Raw genomic sequence first — 6,364 nt, 5'->3', positions numbered from 1 at the left:
ATTTATATAAAATTGATGCCATTTTAAGATTAAAAGTTTTATAATCGTCTTTACTACCGCATTGAAGTTTCTGTAATCAATTTAATTTTTACATAAGTAATATCAATTTAAAACTAAATTAAGTTATTTTATATGTCAACTAATATTTACTTATCTAGAAATGAAAAAGAACTTATAGCTTTAATGAATACGAATTCATCACAGCCGCAATTTTTCGTATTCCACTGTGAATGCTATTTTGTTACAGTCACAGATTCAGATTTATATTTATTTTAAGCATATAAATATACAGAAAATAGAAAAATTAGCAGCACTAGCTCGAGGACATCAGCTGGTCTTTACAATTTAATATGATAGTAATAACTGGATGTTATGTCTAAATAACAGATATACATAAATATTATCATTAATATATAAATTGTACAGTTTATCTTAGATTAAATGTGCTATGTTACATGTTATAAGAAAGTTAGATGTAGTACTTTTATTCGACGATGTTATATTAGTTAGCAGTTTCGATGGGAGAGCTGTGCCAAACATCCTTCGCCTTGTATTGGTAAATTGGGGGCATGCATCTAGTATATGTTTTACTGATGTCCTAGAGGACCTACAAAAGCAGCAGGATCCGTTTCCATTATTTAACAGGTAATCGTRCGTGATCTGYGTATGACCTARRCGAAGCCTTGTGAATAACAAAATGTCTGAATGTTTGGAGTTCGTGGGGTATATAGGCTTTGCTCTGGTAGGATTAATTGCCGCATAATGATGAACGTATTCATTCCATTTCAACAGGGACTTGTTATGTACGTACTGCTTTATTAGACGTGTTACAGTCACAGTTTTTCATGTCCCATTGCGAATGCTATTTTGTTGAAGTTTCCCATGTGTTCCCTGATTCTAGTCACTGCTACTTTAGGAAACTCGTCACAACTGTGACCAGTGATTTTGAAGTAGCAGTGACAAAATCACAGGTACCGAAATATTTGCCATCTCTTCAATACAGTGCAACCACTTTGTCTGTGCCCAACTGTAGCAGCAGCAACTTCATAATGCGGTGCCCCTTGGTGCATCGAAGAAAAAATGCAAAGAGGTGGTCAGTGTCATGCGGAGACTCGTTGCATGCAGGACATACATAGTGTATGTCAGTGTCTATTCTAGATAAGTAGGAGCTGGTTCTACGCACCGAATTTCATTCGACCAATTGCTGTTATTTTGGCGATCTAACCCCGTTTTGATCGGTGAGTGTTAATTTGTGTTTGCAAAGAGCTCTATCAACGTAGCCGCTGACTTGCACAATATGGCGTAGTTCATTGCTTCCTCCTAGTTGCCGTCGCCTTCAAACAACCCTATCGTCTTACATTTCTCCCGGAAAGTGTAGTGAGAGTGATAATAGCCAGTGTTGCAACTCGGCATCGCAGGTTTGTCTATGTAAAATACACGCACTCGCGTTTGGAAGGAGCACAGCAAGATTGGTCACTGTTGGTTGCCTTTCATGTAACGGTAAACCGAGTATTCTCCACGCCGTTTCATTACTACTTACAAATCGGCCGCACGATCGTAGCGTTACTTTGCCATCCTACTGGAAAATGGTATGTCCTTATATATTTATATTTATAACTATTATACAAATAGAACACAAAATATTAAAAATCACATGCTTCCGACAGCGTGTCTGCTGTTCGGATCAACGTCGTTTGTGATGTGCAGCCCCCCTAACTGAACACGCGTAGGTTTATGTTGAAATATAAACATATCTGCTGTATTCTTCAATATTGGTCAAAGAGTAATTTTAAGTATCGTTTTTAAATTGAAAAAGTTATGAAAAAAAAGCTCCTCATCCATTATCCGCGAATTCATTTTCATTGACTTTTCCATGAGCATAAGATATTTTCTCGCAATAAAACATATATATGTGTTAATCCAGGGTATCAGCTAACTCAGCCGTTTAGTCGTGAAGAAACTCTTTATCTGTCTCGATTAGTTTTAGATGTTATAAACTACAGTTAAATCTGGAGCAATATATTTCGAGAGTATCACAAAAGTTAATTTATGTTTCGATCCCCAATCAGCAATATTATATTTCCAGTTAATAAATTTCTTATCGTTATTTTTTAGAGTCCCAATTTTAATAACAATTTCTTTCCGCATGCAAAAAGCAGCTGCAAAAAAAGCTAAATATGTGCGTAACTACTTTACTATTTTATTAGAACTTATAATATATGTAACTGTAGCAGCTCGCCTGACATCACCATCGCTGGTGGTGGTTTAATAGCTGGTTGATGTCCTCGTAAAATGAAGACTGACATCAGTGCCGTCCATGTAGTGCGATGGATGTGCCATTTCCTTGTGGTATTTAATACAGCGACCTTATAAAGGAGTGCAAATTCGGTGTGGGATACGTGGCCAGAAATACTCAGTCGTCGAGTCTAGGCATTAACTACAGTAAATGAGCATCTAGCTACAATCCTCATCCGAATCAGAGCTAAATTTTTTAACAAAACACTGATTTGCGACCACGCTCCGAAGGTAGAAAAGGACCAAATATGCCTTTTTTAAGCGGCTGGAGCGCTCTAAGACAATCACCCCTGACATCATTTGTACAACAGTGTGAAAATTCAGCCCCCATAGCGAAACCAAATTGGGTGAGGTTGATCGACTTCGCAGAGGCCGAAGTATAGTTGTCTGCAGTACTAGATTCCTCCACAAGAAAATTCATATAGATGTGGTGACAGATCAAAGACTTGTCTCCGGTGTTCTAGATGAGCGTATGCACTGAAGACCTAACAGCGACTCTAACGACCATTCTGTTGTAGCGAAGATACGCGTCCGCCTCTATGCAGAAAAGCACGCCCGTTAAAAAACACAAGGAAGGTTTGACGTCAAAAAGCTATAATCGCAACCGTCATCTAAACGGTTTTCTACCCGACTTCCACTTATGCTCTCTGAGAGCACTCATGAGCAACTCAGTATTAGAGAATTGTGGAAAAAGTTCGAAAGAACTGCGGGTACGATAAGAACTGTCGTGTTGCAGTTGTGAGAAATGTGTAGTCAACCTCGAAATGTTGCAATCGACCACAACACTAACGGGATGGCTCGATAAAGAGAGTTGAAAAAGGAAACAAAACGAATATGCCAGAAAAGAAAAGGAATAGATTTTCATTGCTCGACCATGATGAAGCTCGAATAGCAATTACCCGCCTGAGAGGCAACAAAGTGACAAGGACCGATGAGTTACCGGCCGAGCTATTCAAATACGATGAAGGCATTTCCGACGCTTGCAACCTACGTTTGCTCTGCTCAATATACGAAAAGGGGAACCACACAATCTATACTATTTATTGGTACAAGCTTCTTAAATATCGCATATAAGGTTTTATCGAGCTGAAGCCCATCGTCAACAAACTGATTGGACCATATCAGTGTGACCTTAAACCTGGAAAATCTGCTATCGACCAGATTTTGATCATGCACCAAATCTTGGAAAAGATCTATAAAATAAGATCGAATAAAAAAGGAATTGCCACTATGTCTGAGCTTGATATCCCCGCAAAACTAATACGGCTATGTGAACTGACGTTGAGCAATACCAAATTTGTGGCTTGGCTCACACGTCACGTTGACAGTTATCTTTAAAGTCTTAGATAATTTCGCTTATCTTGGAACCCGTATTAACACCAACGACTATACCAACGCAGAATCACTGTTGCAGAGGTACTACATTGGACTTAGTACGGGATTTAAAAGTTAAGTTCTCTCTCGACAATTAAATACCAAATTCTACAAGTCCTCCATTCCGCAGCCGATGGAACAATGAACTGTATGAAATATACGGCGACATTGACACAGTTTCGCGTCTGCGCTAGCTAGGCCATGCTGTAAGGATAGATAATTAGTACGAAATAACGAAAAAAAGGTACGACTGACGCGCTGTTATTTACTCGGCTATAACCGCATAAGCGGTTTCTACGCCAGTAAAAAAGAAGAAGTAGTATATTGAACCTGCCACAACTACCAGAAAGTGTCTCTATAACCTCATACCCAGATGATTGTGCAATATTGACTTCGGGGCAATAGTACTATTCATAAAGTGTTCAAAAGAGATCCCCTATTTCCCTTAACTTTCTCGCTTCTTTATTGTTGAAAACCTACAACTTTCCATGCGCCAAATTCACGGCTACCCTTTTTTACAAACTGGGCGAAGGAGTACAGACTGAATCTCAACATTTCCGTCGATGGAGTGAGAATTCCAGCGATAAACTAACCTAAATATTATGAGTAACATTCGACACTCTGAACTCTTTCATTTCGCACTCAACCGCGAGTAAGTACAGAGCAGCAACCTCCTCAAGTCGCAAGCCGGTAGCACTTGGGGCAAAAACAAAGAGACGTTGTTGGCAACATAAAAGTTCCGGTTATAAACTACGCCTGAAAGTAAATGAAGAAGATACAAACTAGCCATAATCCACACTCCGACCAATAGCAGGATGTCTCTCTTTGAACAGCTATAAGGCCCGCATAACACTCTTCACTCCAAACTATTAATGCAGTCACTTGCTTAAAGAGGAACCGCCTTCGGAAACATTAGGAATCGACTTGCCCTAGTACAATGGCATTCTGGGTATTGTAGCAGATTAAACTCTTACTTATTTCCCGCATGCAATGAGTTCCCGCACGCTAATCATCACCCCTTAGCAAGCTCAATGAAACCCCCCTACAAATTGGACTTCGTGTCTCTCAGCATTGCATTCAGTATGATTATTCGTGTTTCTTGCCAAATGATATGCATGCATGAATATATATGTTCACCATAAAGCAATCTTTCTACTAAAATTGGCTTAACTTTTATTACGTGTATGGTTGAAATGGATCAACATATATATTATATTTAGAAAAGGAAAGTACACAGGTATTTTAAAGTTAACTTAGAAGGTAAGCCGGAATATTTTTTTTATGAATAGGAAAGATTACAGTAAAAGACATTCAGTAAAAATTAAGAAAACTTGAATCGTTCCAAAAATGCATGCATATGCATTTCTCAGCCGGATATGTACTCGTTCATATTCTATTAATTCTGTAATTCAAACGATTAAGAATGTCACAGTTACTTCGATAAATGTACCGAAAATATTTAAATATTTTTAGTATCACTAAAACGTATATTATAATAGCAATTCTCCATTACCAGGTTAACCAATTTTAAATTTTTTAATTTCATATAGTGGCAATAGATGAATTTGAAGCCGTTGATTCACGCTCATCATATTGTTTCGTTGATATATTATCAATTTTTGTACATACGTATGTATGTTTATATCTATATACAAATATTATTACAATACCATGTTCGCTGAGGTCATTTAAGAAATACCGTAATATAATTTTTGCGCATGTGCATGAAGTCACTCCCTTGCTTACATATATTTTGTATATTATTAAAGGATTTATTTTAGTTAGGATTAATAAAAAATCATAATTTTGGAACTCAAAAAAAATGTTCTTACCTTTGTAAAATTCAATGATTATTTCTCTACCTCACATTTATCCTATTTATATACTTAATATATTTAAAAATGTTTTCAACTTTTAGTATTTGTCAATTTTTACGAAGTATATGTCTTCTTCATAGCACATGATATCTATAAGAGTTAAAAATTTAACTGCGGGTCTATGTTTATTAGCAACTTTTGATTAATTAAAAAAAAAAGCAGCTCAGTATGAGATCTTTCGAAACATATTTTTTTTTTATTATAGACATCTGATTTTATTTATTACCACACGCAAAGGACTTAACGACAAAACTGTTATATCTAAAATGGCTAACAAAGTGTTTGCGCCGTAGTGAAAATAGAGTTGCCAACCATACTACATTAAAAAATTATTTGCAGAGTTCATTGCATATTTTGAGGATAAATATGGTTAAATAAATTATTGATGCAAATTTTCCATTTCAAGATAAACCTAAAACTTTTTAATATAAGTTTCTTGGAGTACAAATAATTCCACCTCAAAGTTGAAATTGTTAAAATGGTAATAAAAAATGGAGACAGAAATGGTCTAGGTAAACGTCTGTCACATTTTTTGTCTGCCCGTGTTAGCTATAATAAATATATATATAAAATTCCTTAACACAATTCCGTAAGCAAATTGTGCTGATCAATCGATGAATATATGTGAAATCTGTTAGCAAAGTACCCCAAAACACACATCAATACATAATACAAAGAGCGGTTCCAAGTAAACAGGACTTTAAAAAAAAACATAGAACAAATGGTTTTCTCGGCAAAATCTATTTATTTCATTCAAAATCTCGTTATTTATGTCCTCACCACCACTTTGAAAACGTTGAAACCACTCGTGCACTCTG

At 36.4% G+C, this 6,364-nt stretch overlaps 1 protein-coding gene across 8 annotated transcripts in view; it reads right to left on the bottom strand.

The window, feature by feature from the left end:
- LOC108971132 (calcium-dependent secretion activator) overlaps nt 1-5,807 on the bottom strand; it is a 144,276-nt gene extending 138,469 nt beyond the window's left edge. For all 8 annotated transcript variants that reach the window (XM_018936988.1, XM_018936984.1, XM_018936987.1 and 5 more), the window contains exon 1: nt 5,502-5,807. The gene's annotated coding sequence lies outside the window, so the exon portion shown is untranslated. The remainder of the gene's footprint in view (nt 1-5,501) is intronic.
- Nucleotides 5,808-6,364: the final 557 nt, after the last annotated feature.

The sequence above is a fragment of the Bactrocera latifrons genome, unplaced genomic scaffold (genome assembly GCF_001853355.1).
Source record: "Bactrocera latifrons isolate USDA-ARS-PBARC rearing strain unplaced genomic scaffold, ASM185335v1 scaffold_326, whole genome shotgun sequence".
NCBI lineage: Eukaryota > Metazoa > Arthropoda > Insecta > Diptera > Tephritidae > Bactrocera > Bactrocera latifrons.
Note: the sequence above shows the minus strand (reverse complement) of the source record. Positions and strands in the feature narration are given on the sequence as shown.